General features: G+C 34.6%; 1 protein-coding gene across 1 annotated transcript in view; it reads right to left on the bottom strand.

The window, feature by feature from the left end:
* The window catches only part of Shark (SH2 ankyrin repeat kinase), a 418,475-nt gene that overhangs the window by 349,119 nt on the left and 48,719 nt on the right, over positions 1–20,637 (bottom strand). The gene's annotated exons all lie outside the window — the stretch shown is intronic.

Here is a 20,637-nt window from a genome sequence, read left to right as displayed (position 1 = left end):
TTTTTTGCGAATATCTCGAAAACTAAATGAAAACCTAAATTATCTTTTGTGGCCCTAAAAAGCACCTAAATAGCTCCTAAATTTGGTATATTTTTTATTTAAAATAAAATGAAGTTTAAGTTGTGGGTCTGCTAGCTTGACGTTAACCTAGCAGACCCACACTTTTTTGCGAATATCTCGAAAACTAAATGAAAACCTAAATTATCTTTTGTGGCCCTAAAAAGCACCTAAATAGCTCCTAAATTTGGTATATTTTTTATTTAAAATAAAATGAAGTTTAAGTTGTGGGTCTGCTAGCTTGACGTTAACCTAGCAGACCAACACTTTTTTGCGAATATCTCGAAAACGAAATGAAAACCTAAATTATCTTTTGTGGCCCTAAAAAGCACCTAAATAGCTCCTAAATTTGGTATATTTTTTATTTAAAATAAAATGAAATTTAAGTTGTGGGTCTGCTAGCTTGACGTTAACCTAGCAGACCCACACTTTTTTGCGAATATCTCGAAAACGAAATGAAAACCTAAATTATCTTTTGTGGCCCTAAAAAGCACCTAAATAGCTCCTCATTTTGGTATATTTTTTATTTAAAATAAAATGAAATTTAAGTTGTGGGTCTGCTAGCTTGACGTTAACCTAGCAGACCAACACTTTTTTGCGAATATCTCGAAAACTAAATGAAAACCTAAATTATATTTTGTGGCCCTAAAAAGCACCTAAATAGCTCCTAAATTTGGTATTTTTTTATTTAAAATAAAATGAAATTTAAGTTGTAGGTCTGCTAGCTTGACGTTAACCTAGCAGACCCACACTTTTTTGCGAATATCTCGAAAACGAAATGAAATTTAAATTATCTTTTGTGGCCCTAAAAAGTACCTAAATAGATCCTTATTTTGATATATTTTTTATTTAAAATAAAATGAAATTTAAGTTTTTTGCGAATATCTCGAAAACTAAATGAAAACCTAAATTATCTTTTTTGGCCCTAAAAAGCACCTAAATAGCTCCTAAATTTGGTATATTTTTTATTTAAAATAAAATGAAGTTTAAGTTGTGGGTCTGCTAGCTTGACGTTAACCTAGCAGACCCACACTTTTTTGCGAATATCTCGAAAACTAAATGAAAACCTAAATTATCTTTTGTGGCCCTAAAAAGCACCTAAATAGCTCCTAAATTTGGTATATTTTTTATTTAAAATAAAATGAAATTTAAGTTGTGGGTCTGCTAGCTTGACGTTAACCTAGAAGACCCACACTTTTTTGCGAATATCTCGAAAAAGAAATGAAAACCTAAATTATCTTTTTTGGCCCTAAAAAGTACCTAAATAGATCCTTATTTTGATATATGTTTTATTTAAAATAAAATGAAATTTAAGTTGTGGGTCTGCTAGCTTGACGTTAACCTAGCAGACCCACACTTTTTTGCGAATATCTCGAAAACTAAATGAAAACCTAAATTATCTTTTGTGGCCCTAAAAAGCACCTAAATAGCTCCTAAATTTGGTATATTTTTTATTTAAAATAAAATGAAGTTTAAGTTGTGGGTCTGCTAGCTTGACGTTAACCTAGCAGACCAACACTTTTTTGCGAATATCTCGAAAACGAAATGAAAACCTAAATTATCTTTTGTGGCCCTAAAAAGCACCTAAATAGCTCCTAAATTTGTATATTTTTTATTTAAAATAAAATGAAATTTAAGTTGTGGGTCTGCTAGCTTGACGTTAACCTAGCAGACCCACACTTTTTTGCGAACATCTCGAAAACGAAATGAAAACCTAAATTATCTTTTGTGGCCCTAAAAAGCACCTAAATAGCTCCTAATTTTGGTATATTTTTTATTTAAAATAAAATGAAATTTAAGTTGTGGGTCTGCTAGCTTGACGTTAACCTAGCAGACCCACACTTTTTTGCGAATATCTCGAAAACTAAATGAAAACCTAAATTATCTTTTGTGGCCCTAAAAAGCACCTAAATAGCTCCTAATTTTGATATATTTTTTATTTAAAATAAAATGAAATTTAAGTTGTGGGTCTGCTAGCTTGACGTTAACCTAACAGACCAACACTTTTTTGCGAATATCTCGAAAACTAAATGAAAACCTAAATTATCTTTTGTGGCCCTAAAAAGCACCTAAATAGCTCCTAATTTTGATATATTTTTTATTTAAAATAAAATGAAATTTAAGTTGTGGGTCTGCTAGCTTGACGTTAACCTAGCAGACCCACACTTTTTTGCGAATATCTCGAAAATTAAATGAAAACCTAAATTATCTTTTGTGGCCCTAAAAAGTACCTAAATAGATCCTTATTTTGATATATTTTTTATTTAAAATAAAATGAAATTTAAGTTGTGGGTCTGCTAGCTTGACGTTAACCTAGCAGACCCACACTTTTTTGCGAATATCTCGAAAACGAAATGAAAACCTAAATTATCTTTTGTGGCCCTAAAAAGTACCTAAATAGATCCTTATTTTGATATATTTTTTATTTAAAATAAAATGAAATTTAAGTTGTGGGTCTGCTAGCTTGACGTCAACCTAGCAGACCCACACTTTTTTGCGAATATCTCGAAAACTAAATGAAAACCTAAATTATCTTTTGTGGCCCTAAAAAGTACCTAAATAGATCCTTATTTTGATATATTTTTTATTTAAAATAAAATGAAATTTAAGTTGTGGGTCTGCTAGCTTGACGTCAACCTAGCAGACCCACACTTTTTTGCGAATATCTCGAAAACTAAATGAAAACCTAAATTATCTTTTGTGGCCCTAAAAAGCACCTAAATAGCTCCTAAATTTGGTATATTTTTTATTTAAAATAAAATGAAGTTTAAGTTGTGGGTCTGCTAGCTTGACGTTAACCTAGCAGACCCACACTTTTTTGCGAATATCTCGAAAACGAAATGAAAACCTAAATTATCTTTTGTGGCCCTAAAAAGCACCTAAATAGCTGATATATTTTTTATTTAAAATAAAATGAAATTTAAGTTGTGGGTCTGCTAGCTTGACGTTAACCTAGCAGACCCACACTTTTTTGCGAATATCTCGAAAACGAAATGAAAACCTAAATTATCTTTTGTGGCCCTAAAAAGCACCTAAATAGCTGATATATTTTTTATTTAAAATAAAATGAAATTTAAGTTGTGGGTCTGCTAGCTTGACGTTAACCTAGCAGACCCACACTTTTTTGCGAATATCTCGAAAACGAAATGAAAACCTAAATTATCTTTTGTGGCCCTAAAAAGTACCTAAATAGATCCTTATTTTGATATATTTTATATTTAAAATAAAATGAAATTTAAGTTGTGGGTCTGCTAGCTTGACGTCAACCTAGCAGACCCACACTTTTTTGCGAATATCTCGAAAACTAAATGAAAACCTAAATTATCTTTTGTGGCCCTAAAAAGCACCTAAATAGTTCCTAAATTTGGTATATTTTTTATTTAAAATAAAATGAAGTTTAAGTTGTGGGTCTGCTAGCTTGACGTTAACCTAGCAGACCCACACTTTTTTGCGAATATCTCGAAAACTAAATGAAAACCTAAATTATCTTTTGTGGCCCTAAAAAGCACCTAAATAGCTCCTAAATTTGGTATATTTTTTATTTAAAATAAAATGAAATTTAAGTTGTGGGTCTGCTAGCTTGACGTTAACCTAGCAGACCAACACTTTTTTGCGAATATCTCGAAAACGAAATGAAAACCTAAATTATCTTTTGTGGCCCTAAAAAGTACCTAAATAGATCCTTATTTTGATATATTTTTTATTTAAAATAAAATGAAATTTAAGTTGTGGGTCTGCTAGGTTGACGTCAAGCACTTTTTTGCGAATATCTCGAAAACTAAATGAAAACCTAAATTATCTTTTGTGGCCCTAAAAAGCACCTAAATAGTTCCCAAATTTGGTATATTTTTTATTTAAAATAAAATGAAATTTAAGTTGTGGGTCTGCTAGCTTGACGTTAACCTAGCAGACCCACACTTTTTTGCGAATATCTCGAAAACGAAATGAAAACCTAAATTATCTTTTGTGGCCCTAAAAAGTACCTAAATAGATCCTTATTTTGATATATTTTTTATTTAAAATAAAATGAAATTTAAGTTGTGGGTCTGCTAGCTTGACGTCAACCTAGCAGACCCACACTTTTTTGCGAATATCTCGAAAACTAAATAAAAACCTAAATTATCTTTTGTGGCCCTAAAAAGCACCTAAATAGTTCCTAAATTTGGTATATTTTTTATTTAAAATAAAATGAAGTTTAAGTTGTGGGTCTGCTAGCTTGACGTTAACCTAGCAGACCCACACTTTTTTGCGAATATCTCGAAAACTAAATGAAAACCTAAATTATCTTTTGTGGCCCTAAAAAGCACCTAAATAGCTCCTAAATTTGGTATATTTTTTATTTAAAATAAAATGAAATTTAAGTTGTGGGTCTGCTAGCTTGACGTTAACCTAGCAGACCAACACTTTTTTGCGAATATCTCGAAAACGAAATGAAAACCTAAATTATCTTTTTTGGCCCTAAAAAGTACCTAAATAGATCCTTATTTTGATATATTTTTTATTTAAAATAAAATGAAATTTAAATTGTGGGTCTGCTAGCTTGACGTTAACCTAGCAGACCCACACTTTTTTTCGAATATCTCGAAAACTAAATGAAAACCTAAATTATCTTTTGTGGCCATAAAAAGCACCTAAATAGCTCCTAAATTTGGTATATTTTTTATTTAAAATAAAATGAAATTTAAGTTGTGGGTCTGCTAGCTTGACGTTAACCTAGCAGACCCACACTTTTTTCGAATATCTCGAAAACTAAATGAAAACCTAAATTATCTTTTGTGGCCCTAAAAAGCACCTAAATAGCTCCTAAATTTGGTATATTTTTTATTTAAAATAAAATGAAATTTAAGTTGTGGGTCTGCTAGCTTGACGTTAACCTAGCAGACCCACACTTTTTTGCGAATATCTCGAAAACGAAATGAAAACCTAAATTATCTTTTGTGGCCCTAAAAAGCACCTAAATAGCTCCTCATTTTGGTATATTTTTTATTTAAAATAAAATGAAATTTAAGTTGTGGGTCTGCTAGCTTGACGTTAACCTAGCAGACCCACACTTTTTTGCGAACATCTCGAAAACGAAATGAAAACCTAAATTATCTTTTGTAGCCCTAAAAAGCACCTAAATAGCTCCTAATTTTGATATATTTTTATTTAAAATAAAATGAAATTTAAGTTGTGGGTCTGCTAGCTTGACGTTACCCTAGCAGACCCACACTTTTTTGCGAATATCTCGGAAATTAAATGAAAACCTAAATTATCTTTTGTGGCCCTAAAAAGCACCTAAATAGCTCCTAATTTTGATATATTTAAAATAATATGAAATTTAAGTTGTGGGTCTGCTAGCTTGACGTTAACCTAGCAGACCAACACTTTTTTGCGAATATCTCGAAAACGAAATGAAAACCTAAATTATCTTTTGTGGCCCTAAAAAGCACCTAAATAGCTCCTCATTTTGGTATATTTTTTATTTAAAATAAAATGAAATTTAAGTTGTGGGTCTGCTAGCTTGACGTTAACCTAGCAGACCCACACTTTTTTGCGAATATCTCGAAAATTAAATGAAAACCTAAATTATCTTTTGTGGCCCTAAAAAGCACCTAAATAGCTCCTAATTTTGATATATTTTTTATTTAAAATAAAATGAAATTTAAGTTGTGGGTCTGCTAGCTTGACGTTAACCTAGCAGACCCACACTTTTTTGCGAATATCTCGAAAACGAAATGAAAAGCTAAATTATCTTTTGTGGCCCTAAAAAGCACCTAAAGAGCTCCTAATTTTGATATATTTTTTATTTAAAATAAAATGAAATTTAAGTTGTGGGTCTGCTAGCTTGACGTTAACCTAAAAGACCCACACTTTTTTGCGAATATCTCGAAAATTAAATGAAAACCTAAATTATCTTTTGTGGCCCTAAAAAGCACCTAAATAGCTCCTAATTTTGATATATTTTTTATTTAAAATAAAATGAAATTTAAGTTGTGGGTCTGCTAGCTTGACGTTAACCTAGCAGACCCACACTTTTTTGCGAATATCTCGAAAACGAAATGAAAACCTAAATTATCTTTTGTGGCCCTAAAAAGCACCTAAATAGCTCCTAAATTTGGTATATTTTTTATTTAAAATAAAATGAAGTTTAAGTTGTGGGTCTGCTAGCTTGACGTTAACCTAGCAGACCAACACTTTTTTGCGAATATCTCGAAAACGAAATGAAAACCTAAATTATCTTTTGTGGCCCTAAAAAGCACCTAAATAGCTCCTAAATTTGGTATATTTTTTATTTAAAATAAAATGAAGTTTAAGTTGTGGGTCTGCTAGCTTGACGTTAACCTAGCAGACCCACACTTTTTTGCGAATATCTCGAAAACTAAATGAAACCTAAATTATCTTTTGTGGCCCTAAAAAGCACCTAAATAGCTCCTAATTTTGATATATTTTTTATTTAAAATAAAATGAAATTTAAGTTGTGGGTCTGCTAGCTTGACGTTAACCTAGCAGACCCACACTTTTTTGCGAATATCTCGAAAATTAAATGAAAACCTAAATTATCTTTTGTGGCCCTAAAAAGCACCTAAATAGCTCCTAATTTTGATATATTTTTTATTTAAAATAAAATGAAATTTAAGTTGTGAGTCTGCTAGCTTGACGTTAACCTAGCAGACCCACACTTTTTTGCGAATATCTCGAAAACGAAATGAAAACCTAAATTATCTTTTGTGGCCCTAAAAAGCACCTAAACAGCTCCTAATTTTGATATATTTTTTATTTAAAATAAAATGAAATTTAAGTTGTGGGTCTGCTAGCTTGACGTTAACCTAGCAGACCCACACTTTTTTGCGAATATCTCGAAAACGAAATGAAAACCTTATATTTTGTGGCCCTAAAAAGCACCTAAATAGCTCCTAATTTTGATATATTTTTTATTTAAAATATAATGAAATTTAAGTTGTGGGTCTGCTAGCTTGACGTTAACCTAGCAGACCCACACTTTTTTGCGAATATCTCGAAAACGAAATGAAAACCTAAATTATCTTTTATGGTCCTAAAAAGCACCTTAGCTCCTTATTTTGATATATTTTTTATTTAAAATAAAATGAAATTTAAGTTGTGGGTCTGCTAGCTTGACTTTAACCTAGCAGACCCACACTTTTTTGCGAATATCTCGAAAACGAAATGAAAACCTAAATTATCTTTTGTGGCCCTAAAAAGCACCTAAATAGCTCCTTATTTTGATATATTTTTTATTTAAAATAAAATGAAATTTAAGTTGTGGGTCTGCTAGTTTGACGTTAACCTAGCAGACCCACACTTTTTTGCGAATATCTCGAAAACGAAATGAAAACCTAAATTATATTTTGTGGCCCTAAAAAGCACCTAAATAGCTCCTTATTTTGATATATTTTTTATTTAAAATAAAATGAAATTTACGTTGTGGGTCTACTAGCTTGACGTTAACCTAGCAGACCCACACTTTTTTGCGAATATCTCGAAAACTAAATGAAAACCTAAATTATCTTTTGTGGCCCTAAAAAGCACCTAAATAGCTCCTTATTTTGATATATTTTTTATTTAAAATAAAATGAAATTTAAGTTGTGGGTCTGCTAGTTTGACGTTAACCTAGCAGACCCACACTTTTTTGCGAATATCTCGAAAACGAAATGAAAACCTAAATTATATTTTGTGGCCCTAAAAAGCACCTAAATAGCTCCTTATTTTGATATATTTTTTATTTAAAATAAAATGAAGTTTAAGTTGTGGGTCTGCTAGTTTGACGTTAACTGTTATGTACACAAGTTCTAATTCAAGACTGGTTTATTAATTCAATTCATTGTTATACATAAGTCACAGAGTGAATCGCTTACATCTATTAAAGAGAACATAAGAGTAACAGTTCGTGTTTGTGGGATACTCCACATCTCCCCCTTTAAGGAAAAACACCTGAAATATTACAATATAAAATAGTGCAAATCGTTTAAAATATTTGATTATGAATGGATAAAGCTTTGGCTATCTATGCTTACATATTACGTTATTAATTCAATTAAAGTTATTATCATAATATATTTGCTTAGATCTGATATCTGTCGGGACGCTTAATTATGCGACCAGATTTCGTAGTAGTTACATATCTCGGTATGGTGCGTGGAGATGTCGTTGTAGGTGCATCTGATTCATTGGAGCTGAGATTTTCGGTTTCCGAAACTTCAGCAGCACTCTTGGTACTTTTCATTGGAGTCTCTCTTACCTCCCCAGGTTCATATGGAACGTCTTTGCGTCTGGCGGACACAAGATGGAACGAGTTTCTGCGAAAGTCTCCGTTGCTTGTGCTAACGATGTATGAGCGAGGTGTTTCTGCACACTGTTTAATGCGACCCCACGAGCATAAATCACGAATCCACACTACATCTCCCACTTCAAATTGTTCTCGCTGGGTAACAGTGTGTCTTTTGTCATAGTTATTAGCTTGCTTGCTCTTTAGCTCCCTCTCATTTTCTATCTGCTTGTCAAGGTTATAGTTTGGCACCAATTGTTGCTGAATAATGGGTAAAGTGGTGCGAATTTTCCTACCCATTAACATCTCTGCCGGTGAAAAGCCGTTTGCTAATGGCGTTGCTCGATATTCCATCAGCGCTAAATATGGGTCCTTATTCTTCTTCAACAGTGACTTTACGGTTTTCACCGAAGACTCTATGAAGCCGTTGCTTTGCGGATATCGTGGTGACGAAGTTATATGTTGAAATCCCCATTGTTTGGCAAACATCGCAAAAGCTGATTGATTAATATGCTGGAACTGTGGTCCGTTATCGGATCGGACTATCTCTGGTATGCCATGTCTACAAAAAATTGATTTAAGATGATTTATGACGCAGCTTGTGGTTTGATTCTCAAGTTTGGCTATTTCTGGGTATCGCGAGAAATAGTCACTGACTATTAAATAGCTGTTAGAATTGTGAAAAAATAAATCAGTCCCTACCATTTGCCAAGGACGCTCCGGTGTTGCGGTGCCCATCAAGCTTTCATGTCGCGGTATGGTATTTTGTATGCAGATAGAGCATTTCTTTATGTGGTTTTCGATATCTTTTCCACAGCCTGGCCACCACACCGATTGTTGGGCCCTTGTCTTACATTTTACGATTCCCAAGTGGCCCGCGTGTATCTTTTCTAAGACTTCCTGACGAAGCTCCGCCGGAACTACCACGCGACAGCCATGCATAAGCAGATTATTATTCAGTGATAAACTTTGTTTCTCGTTATAATATGGACGGACCTGTGATTCATTTCGGTATCGGTCCGGCCAACCCTCTAAACAATACTTCACTACTTTTTGTAAAACAGCATATTTCTTTTGAGAGTATTCATAAATATTTAATTTGCCTTGGGTCATGGGCAAACTGGCAACAACATTGTTGACATATGTCCTTGCGTCTTCTTCAAGACAGCCCTCGTCTGCTGCTATCTCTTCTTCGACTGGATGACGTGACAGTGCATCCGCCGCAACTAGGAATTTCCCTGCAGTGTAATAGATTTCATATTGGTATTTCATCATCCGCATTCTGAATCTTTGTAGTCTTGGTGTAAGTTCGTCCAGATTTTTCGAAGTAAAAATCGGTATCAACGGCTTGTGGTCGGTCTCTATGCTGAACTGTATTCCAGTGAGTAGTTCTGGAAACTTTACGACTGCAGCCCAGGTAATCGCCAACGCCTCTTTCTCTATCTGTGCATAGCCTCGTTCTGCCGGCGAGAGCGACCTTGACGCGTACGCTACCGGACGCATAACGTCCCCTTCGTCTATTTGTAGCAAAACCGCACCTAGGCCGTATGACGACGCATCTGTTGAAAGAATGGTTTTGTGTGTTGGATCGTAAAGCTTGAGCACCGGTGATTTGGTGAGCATCTTTTTCAACTGCCGAAAAGATGTTTCTTGGCTGTGACCCCATCGGAATTCTGTTGTACTTCGAAGTAACTCATTAAGCGCTTCTGTCCAGTCTGACAATAATGGAATGAACTTACCAAGGAAGTTTACCATTCCCAAAAACCTTTTCAATTCTGTTACTGTGGTGGGGGTTGGATAGTTTTCGATGGCCGCTATTCGTGAACTGTTTGGCCGGATTCCGCTGGCATCGACAACGTGACCTAGAAACTTTAGGGAACTAGTACCAATTTCGCACTTGTCCCTGTTTAATGTAGCGCCATTCTCTTGTAATTTTCTTAGAACTTTACGTAAAATATCATCATGTGATTTGGCATCCGAGCCAAACACCAATATGTCGTCCATTTGGCAGACTGCCCCCTTAATGTCGCGCAGTATATACTGCATCCGCTTTTGATAAATCTCGGGAGCCGAGGTAATACCAAAAGGCATTCTCAAAAAACAGTACCTACCAACCGGTGTTAAAAATGTTGTCAATAATTGGGATGCCTCGTTTAACTTTACTTGCCAAAATCCCGAATTAGCGTCTAATTTGGAGAAAGGTTTTGCTCCTGCTAATTGTGGCAGAGTGTGATCGGCCACCGGCATCGGGTGTATTTCCCTTTCAACGGATGCGTTTAGCTTAGTTAAATCAACGCATAGGCGAATATCACCATTACTTTTTGTAGTAATTACCATAGGGGAACACCAGGGTGTGGGCTCGTCCACTTCTTTTATTACCACCATCTTAACCATTTCGTCTAGCTTGGACTTCAAAACATTGCGTAGGGCTACCGGTACTCTCCGTGCCGTAAATATTTGAAAGGGCTTAGCATCATTTTTCAATTTGATGTTACATTGGAAGTCTTTTAAGCAACCAAGCGCATTGAAAAGTGATGGAAATTCTTTATTGATGTCAACTGATGATTTTTGTGTTTTTATTTGCGTACGATCTTCGCCGCCTATGTATGATATGGTATTTTTTGTAATCAACCCTAACCTCATACTCGTACTCAAGCTAAGCAAATGTTTCTGCAGACCTTCGATTGCATAAATTTTGTTTTTTATTTCATTTTGCTGAAATTTCATATCTGCCTGAAACATTCCCTTTACTACTAATGATTTTCCGTCCGGTCCCGAAATAGCTTTGTCAGATTTGTATAGCTTTGTATTTGAAAAAGTATTTCCATACGTTTCGTATGAAATCGCATCAATCGGCGACCCGGTGTCTATCATAAAATTAATATTACCTTGGTTTACGTATATTTCTACTTGCCAAGAGTGGCATTCGTTTATGTTATTTACTGAGAGCATTCCTAAAAATTCCGTTTTTCCTGAAGGTAACTCGTGAAGTGAGGTGTTTAGTTGGTTGACTCTGGGCTTACTTTTTGCTTCGCTTGATTTGCATACGCTTGCAAAGTGATTCATTTTTTTACATTTGTTGCACCTCTTACCCTTCGCTGGACAATTGTTCTGATTCACGTGTACATACTGAGAACCGCATCAAATGCATTTGCTTTGCCCCTTTTTACCACCCATGTTCTTGCCTGTGCTTCTGTTTTTTGTGTGTTTGCCTCTGCGCTGAGTTTATGTATAGAAGAGTTGTGAGATCTACCTGCTGCTTTCTTACTGCTTGATGCTGCCTTACTTCGGTGATTGCTTTTTCCAATGTCAAATCGGTCACTAGTTGTAATTTTTCGGACAATCGGCGGTCGCGTACCCCAACAACAATTTTGTCTCTAATCATTTCATCGCGCAATGTACCATAGTTACAGTTTTCGGAAAGTATGTATAAATCCGTGATGAAGTCTTCGATAAGTTCGCCTTCCAGTTGGCTCCGAAGGTTAAATTTTGCCCGCTCATATATGACATTTGTTTTGACGACAAAATGATTTGTGAAGGCTTTCATTACCTCCGCATATTTTTCCTTATTTGCTTGCGATAAGGGAAAGGATAAGAAAATATTATCCGCCTGGTCCCCCATTAAATATATTAGCGTGTTTATTTGCTCCTTTTCTGAAGCTTTCTCGAGTTTAGAGGCGATTCTAAATCTCTCAAACCGTCGCTGCCATCTGGGCCATTCCGCCGGATTAGTAAATGTAAAAGGGTCTGGAGAACGCACTGTAAAGCTGCTGTTTCCCATTGCTGGTGCTGTGTGGGATTCAGCGGGACCCGTCATGATAAAATACTTTGTAATTTAGTGTTCCACTGGACTTGAATTTTGCTAGTTAAACCGCGTTTTTGTATTTGCGTAAGTTAAAACCGACCGCTGCCACCATGTTATGTACACAAGTTCTAATTCAAGACTGGTTTATTAATTCAATTCATTGTTATACATAAGTCACAGAGTGAATCGCTTACATAACATAACATAACATAGAGAACATAAGAGTAACAGTTCGTGTTTGTGGGATACTCCACACACCCAGACCCACACTTTTTTGCGAATATCTCGAAAATTAAATGAAAACCTAAATTATCTTTTGTGGCCCTAAAAAGCACGTTTATTTGAAAAAACAAAATATTGTGAATTCATTTTAGAACATTTCATTGAAAAAAATATAAACTTATATTGTAAAAATTTGGGTTTTCAAGTTTTTGTATGATATGATTCGAAGCAAGGCAAGCAAAGTCCGACATCGCATTTTTTGCAGGATGCTCGCACGATGGACCTACATTGTCTCCAGCACATCGCCTCTTATTTTTGATTGGAATGACAAGATGATCAGTTCTGTCATAGCGTAGAGCATTCGCTAAGGATTCCGTACGTTTAGTTGAACATTTTTGAAAAATTTTCGGTTGGACGCCGTAGTGCTTACAGTATTAAATGGATATTTCTCTCCTGAAGTCTTTAAGTGACACATTTTCATTAGCGGATCTATAAAGAAGCCCACTGTTCGGAATGCTCGCATCCATAACCCAAGTAAAATGCAGTGCCACCATTTTTTTCCTCGAAAAGAGATGCGTTGACCTGAAATATTTTGGTCAAATCGATCAACACCCATCTTAAATTTGTTGTACTGGGTTGCAACGCATGGACGTGGAACAGGTATTTTTCTACGCAATTGGCTACTGTAGCGAGATGCTGTGGATAGTGGTTCAGAGCCAAAGCACGTCGAAGCGAGGCAGACCACCGAGTTATCCACCCATTTTGTTAGATGAATTCCTTCCTCTTTGATTTCCGTGGCCTCGAAATACCCTCTTTTGCATTTCCGCAAGTTTTTTTATGTGGAATAGCACAATTTTTTGGGATTCGGTTTTCGCGAATAGTGCCTGTAGCTTGGTAGGCTTTATTTTTCAAGTAAATCAGCAGAGGTATTCCAGTAAAATGATTGTCAAAGTAAAATGAGAACGGAAGTTTTTGCACTTCTTCCGAAAAATCGTCAATCATACAAAAAAGTGGAGCTGCGCAAATGCCAAATCTATCTTCATATTTAGAATTCATCCTCGGATTTTTGCCTTGGTATATTTCAAAATTTATCATGTATCCACTAGGAATGCAAAGAGACCAAGCCTTGTACCCAAAACATTTTGGCTTTCCTTTTATAAATTGTTTACATCCATGGCGTCCAAAATATGCAATCATGCTTTCGTCATATGAGAGATTTGTTTCTGGATGAAAATTTTCAATCGAATCTGCCGGAACTTGCTGCCGGTTCGCATGTAATTAATTTCCTCGAAGCGGTTTCTTCGCATAGCATTGACGACCATTGTGTTTTGAGGGTCGTCTTCGCAGCTCCACATGTCTCGAAAGGATCCGGTAGAATTGTAGCCAGTTACTATCAAAATTCCCATGAACACAGGTGATTGTGAAAAAATTTTGGTTACTTGTGTTAATCGTAATGGATATACAACTTCATTACCACCTACAGTAAGTGGTTCGTATCGTTTCTGATTGTGCATAGCGTACAAATTCGAGCATTTGCATATATGTTCAAGCAAGTCACCGCTAAAAAACTTCTCAAATATTTCATGTGGTCTAAGTTCTCGACAGTCTTTGAAATTCGGTTCAGGAAAGATAGGAAGCACTGCCAATGAATTATCGGTGTATTCACTGTCTTTGTTACTTGGTGGAAGTGAAATTTCAGGTTTTGATGAGATCTCGCAACGAATTTCCTTTGAAGTGCTTGATAAACGATCATTGAAGCTATCATCAGGTGCAGAGTCATCAATATCGCTTGGGTTGCAGTAGTACGTGTTGATTCGCATGCCACTTTCAAACACAATTTCACACCCGGTCCTTAGTTGAGCTGGGCAAACATTATCTGGAGTTCCACCTTCATCGTCACCATCATCTTCACCACTTATGTTGCCATCCTGCTCAGGTGGCTGGATGTAAAGTGCCTGGATATTTTTTGGAAATTCGTTCTCCTCATCCGAGCACAATTCTTCCAAAAAATCCAGTGCTTCTTGCAAGGACAGTTTTCTTCAAAAAGGTTAGAATAAAAAAAGGCATAAAATATTGTATGTATACATAATAAACCAATCTAGGCCTTAAGAGACCCCCAATTAACAACAAAAGCAATAAAACGCAGCAAAAACGTTGAAATCTAAACCAGTGGTCTAGCCTGCCTAGCGTTGCCATATGGACACAGCCACGGAAACACACATTGAAATACATTTTTTTTATAACCAATTAATTAGAAGTTGTTTTGCGCTTCAAATACTACACAAAACCACAAATTTTATAGCTTAATCACGTTTTTTATAGATGTAATAGATCTACTTACTTTTTTGTCTCCCGTTTTTTTCAATAGACATTTTTTTATCAATCTTGAAGTGCACTCACTATCACAAACTAATTTATACTGATGAGGAAATAAATGCTGCTTAAAGCGCGATGAATTGCGTAACACCACGCGCAAAAAAGTTAACGGTATCTGCATCCTTTGGAAATTTGTGAACGTTTCATTGCAAGACTATTGCGCGTTGCCACATGGCAATCCGAGGGTAATTCGGGTTAACACTTCTTGACCACTCTAAAGCTTTTGATTCTGTAGACCATACTCTGTTCTGTAGGAACCTGGAAAACTTATTTAACTTCTCTGGTCATGCAGTTGCCCTTATAAGATCATATCTTGGCGATAGGACTCAAGCAGTATGTATAGATGGTAAAAAGTCTGTAGATCCTTATATACAGTTATAGATTTATTTGATTTCAAAAATTAATATATTGTTCTTTTAACATTTTAAAGAGTTAAAAATTTCTAACAATGAAAATTTTTGAAATTTCACAAGTCAAAAAATGAAAGTAAAATTATTGAAATAAACTAATAAATTGAATTCACAAAGCATATAAAACTAAAAGTAAAATTTATAATACATATATTAAAAGGAACCCTAGATTACTCCCCCTTCAAGAAAATTTAACATTAAACAAATTGAACGTAACTCTATTTTTACGTAAATTCTTGGTGTTTTTTGTGTCTGTTGTTTCAATTATTGCAGGTTTTAATCTGTCAATTGGAACAGTTCTAATATTATTATTTATTTCAAGTTCAAAACATTTTTGGCCTTTTTCCACAATTTTGTAAGGCCCTTCATATGGTTGTTGTAATGAATGTTTATTAATAACCCGAACAAATACAAAATTACAAGTTTGAAGATTTTTTGGAACGTAAATTCCAGTATCATAATCTTTATGATGACTTAAATTTGATCTAATATTACGAAAATGTTCACGTAAATTGCTTAAAATTTCAGTTGACGAGAAATTTTCAGCTGATGGCACACCAAGTTCCCCTGGAAAACGTAAATTTTGGCAAAAACATGCCAAAAGGAGTAGTAATCGCAGTTTTATAAATGTCTTCTTTAGCCATAGGAATTTGATGATAAGCTCTAAGCCTTTGTATAATCTGGCTCAGTAATAAGTAATGGAAACTTTTTAAATAATTTTATATATTGATTATCAACAGTAAACAATTTGGGAAGAGGAACGTTACAAAAATATGAAATTGTGTTAACAGATAGATTTGTCAATGGATCTACTAAACGTTTTTGTTTTTTTTTTTTTTGGGTTTTGCTATTTCAGCTATCAAAAACGCAAAGGGAAATTCACGACGTAAGTCTAAGTTTACATTTAATACCTTCTTTTCATAGGTAGAAATTGTTGAACGATTAGCTGCAGTAAGAATAATATCCGAACGTTTTGTATGTGGATATTTTGATGCAGGTAATACTGAAATTTCTGCTTCGCTATCAATCAAAAATTTTGTTTATTTTCTTTATCAAAAATAAATAAGCGACGAGTTGAAAATTCCAAATTTCCGTTATTTGTCGCTGCAACAACGGACGAATTTAGTTTGTTGAATTTTAATTTTTATTATATGAACAAGGTCGTTCATACTTAATTGCTTTATCACCTAATTTATAGTGGAATCTGCACAACCAATTTGGGTTATTTCGTGAATTAGATCTACGTCTAAAAGTATTTCGAAAATTATTTCTTTTATTTGATCGTGATCGTTAACGATTTTCATTAATTTGAGTTTTAATTTCTGATAGTTCTAGGGATAATTTTTGAAAATTTTCGCAAATAAGAGAACTTCTTTTAACTAAATTTTCAATAACAGAATTTTGAGATCTATTATCTAAAATATTGTTAACCGTGAAAACTTCATTTTTATTAATTACCTCCCAAATATTGTCCGCTAAATTCGTTAATATTATTTAAGTTGAACTAACTAAAATTGCATTTAAATTCTTTGCTAATTTCCCCATCCAAAGTTTTTTCAAAATATTTTCACTAAAATTTGAAGCTGCAAGCAAAACTAATGATCGATAAAATTCTGAGGGTTTACGTCACCCATCTCAGAATCACTTAAAATTCTACCGAGTTTAGAATTTTCACTAAGTGAAAATCTATCTATCAGAACTTTTTTAAGTTCAGAATACTTATTATTCTGAGAAGGATTTTGAATAAAATCTAAAATAGTTATAATTACTTCCTGCGGAAGTGCTGTTACAATATATTCATACTTAGTATTCTCTTGAGTAATACCTTTAGTACTAAAATGCATTTCTGCATGTACAAACCATGAGTCAGGACAATTAGTCCAAAATTGTGGAAGTTTAATTGACGTTGCAGAAATTTCATTTGTTCTCGTATTCTCATAAGGATTAATATTATGTTCAGAAAAAATTTATTTGGTAAATCAATTAGTGAGTCATTTAAATTGTTCGTGAGTGTAGTTTGTATATTGTGTGTCTTGTTGTGCGGGGAGTGAAACATTTTATCTTTTTTTTTAAAGAGAGTTCAAAAATAAAAACAAATTTGACAAGAAATTACGAAAAATCGTCCTCTGTTGGAAAATCAACAAAATAAAACAAAACAGTAAATAACTAAACAGTTAAATAATTAATATCTTTTTAATAAAAATATGATGAACTGAAGGAAGAGTTTAGAAAATATTTAATAATAAAATATATATATATAAATAAAATTGATCTCACCAATATAGACGTAAATACTTAAAATAGCAATCGTTGATGTTGTCACAATTGTATGTGTATTTTTACTTATTTGAACCAACCAACAGAAAAATATCGCTTTTTTACTGATTTTGAACGTAATACGATACTCCTCAATTTCTACATTAAATATGTACACAATTTGATTGTCGATGGAATCACATTATTCCATATGTTCAAGCACTTGATCATAGACACGCTCTTCCATTTTTAAAATAATGCAATTTTTTTTAATTTCAGCAAGTTTCTTATGTTGTTATTATTATTATAATTAATGAATAAAATTTCAAGTATGCACGTTTGAGTAATGCTGAATGTTGATGATAATATGCAGTTATATGAACAGTCCAAATTAGACAAATGTATAATACTAAGGGTAGGGCTCTTCCGTTTGAATAATGCTGAATGCTGGTGATAATGTGCAGTTATATGAACAGTCCAAATTAAGCAAATGTATAATATTAAGCGTAGGACTCTTCCGTTTGAATAATGCTGTTTAGCGTTTTGTTTAAGCGGACCTTCTTCTACAGGCTTGATTGCAATTCAATTTGCTTCAGTCTTTTGATACAAATAATTTTTGATAATTATTAATGTTTATAAGAAAATAAAGAAAGCAAACAAACAAAAAAAATATTTTCATGGGCTACTATGTACAAACCCAAATAAGTCAAAATGTATTGTTACTCATAGAAGGTCTTTTCCCACTAATTATTTAGAGAATGTAGTGTTTGACAATTCCGTTATAGAATACGTAGATACAGTGAAAAACTTAGGTGTAATTTTTAACAAAACATTGACATGGAAAGACCATATTTTTAGAACGGTTGGAAAAGTGTATGGAATGCTTCGTACACTATGGTTAACACAGTATTTCACGCCTTTGTACATAGGACTACTTCTGGCTAAAGCGTACTTAATACCTACGCTACTCTATGGTTGTGAGATTTACTCAAACTGTGACTATGTGTGCAAGAACAAACTAAATGTTGTTTCCAACAACATTGCTAGATATGTTTATGGGCTTAAAAGACTTGATCACATATCAAAACATGCTGAAAGGTTGCTAAACATTTCTTTCGAAAATCTTTTAAAAGCCAAAACACTGTCCTTCCTCCATAAATTGATACACACGAAGGAACCTGACTATCTATATCGTAAGCTTATTTTTCTGCAATCATCAAGATCGGTGCTTCTTCTTACGCATATTAGATACCGCAAGCTAACCTCTGAACGCCAATTCTTTGTTACTGTAATACGTCTTTGGAACTCCCTACCTACAAGTCTCCGACTCTTAAGTAATGTTCCGAACTTCAAAAAAGAGCTAACATCATTTTTTAACGACCCTTAAACTGGATTTCAACTTGTTGTTGTTAAAATGTTCATTTCTAAGTCCCTTTTCCTTTCTCTGTGGCTTCTTTCTTTATTTGTTAAATACTATTCTATTTATAATCAGGTTATCATCACTACTGCTGTCTTTCAATATTTCTTAAGTACTTTATTTTAGTTTTAAGATTTACATATATCTAAAAATATATAAATATTTAACTATTATCTGTTATATATAATTTAATTTGATTAATTTAATTTATTATTATAAATGTTCAATTTTTATAGCTCATGATATTCATGAATAGCACTGTTAAACAATTTGTTAAAATTGTTGTGCTATGAACAAATTTTCAAATAAAATACAAAATAAAAATTGTCCTGATTGATGAAGGAACATTATGCACACTGATGGGCAATAGCTTGGACGAGCACTTGGGGCTTGACGGTCCCAGCGAAGAACTTTGTTTGAGATGGACAGGCGATATCACTCAACAAGAGGCTAACTCGAAGTTTGTAGGTTGGGAAATATCTGGCAGAGGAGAAAACTCAACACGATACCGTATGCGTAACGTGCACACCATCACTAACCTAGAGCTACCGCAACAATCTCTAAACGCAGAAGAGCTGGCAGAGCACCATCACTTGAGACCACTGCCTATTGTACCATACACTAATTGCAGAGCACATATGTTGATAGGTTTGGATAACACAAAGCTCTCCATTCCGATAGAGGTATACGAAGTCGTTGCAAGTTAGGCTGGTCGGTATATGGCCATAAAACTTCCGATCATCCATTAGAGGAAAGCTTGTTATACGTATGCCCCTGTACGCGAGATAATCAAGTAGACAGCTTGATGAGAACATATTTTTCTCTAGAATCGATAGGTACCAGTCCCACTGTCAAACCGCTCAGGTCAAAGGCAGACGAACGCGCATACACCATAATGCAGAATACAGTAAAATACAAACCATACGAAGAGAATTGGAAACTGGCCTCTTATGGAGATACGACATAACTGATTTACCCGACTCCTTTCAAATGGCTTATCATCGACTTCAATGTCTTGAAAGAAAGATGGACAAGTGCGCCGAGTTGAAAGAATCTGTCATTGAGAAAATGAATCACTACATCGACAAAGGGTACGTACGAAAGCTTTCCGCGGACGAAGTCACTAAAGTAGGTAATTCCTGGTTCATACCGATGTTCATCGTCATGAATGTTAACAAAAATAAGAGACGAATCGTATGGGATGCGGCGGCCAAGGTGCAAAATACAAGCCTGAACGACGTATTGCTTACAGGCTCTGACCTCTTACGATCGATGGTGGGTGTTTTAATGCGGTTTCGTGAACGACGGGTGGCTATATGCGGGGACTTCCGTGAAATGTTCCACCAATTACATGTGAGAAAAGAGGACCAGGTGGCGCAACAGTTTCTTTGGAGGGATGGCGATACCAGCCGGCGACCTGATGTATTGACTATGACCGTGATGACGTTTGGAGCATCTTCCTCCCCATCTTTAATAAATAATAAAAATAAATGTAAGGCGCGATAACCTCCGAAGAGATCTAAGGCCGAGCTTCTCTTCCAATTTGCGTCGTGCTCCTCTTGATTTTTCCCTACAAATTGGCCGGACGGGACCTACATGTTTTATGCCGACTCCGAACGGCATCTGCAAGGCAGATGAGTTTTCACTAAGAGATTTTCATGGCAGAAATACAATCGGAGCGCTTGCCAGACACTGCCGAGGGGCGACCCCGCTTAGAAAAATTTTCTTCTAATTGAAAAATCTTATTTCTAAAATTTTGATGTCGCTTTGCCCGGGAGTTGAACCCAGGGCATACGGTGTGATAGGCGGAGCACGCTACCATCACAC

Source organism: Eurosta solidaginis, chromosome 3 (genome assembly GCF_040869045.1).
Source record: "Eurosta solidaginis isolate ZX-2024a chromosome 3, ASM4086904v1, whole genome shotgun sequence".
Taxonomy (NCBI): domain Eukaryota; kingdom Metazoa; phylum Arthropoda; class Insecta; order Diptera; family Tephritidae; genus Eurosta; species Eurosta solidaginis.
This window is presented reverse-complemented; position numbering and strand designations above follow the sequence as displayed.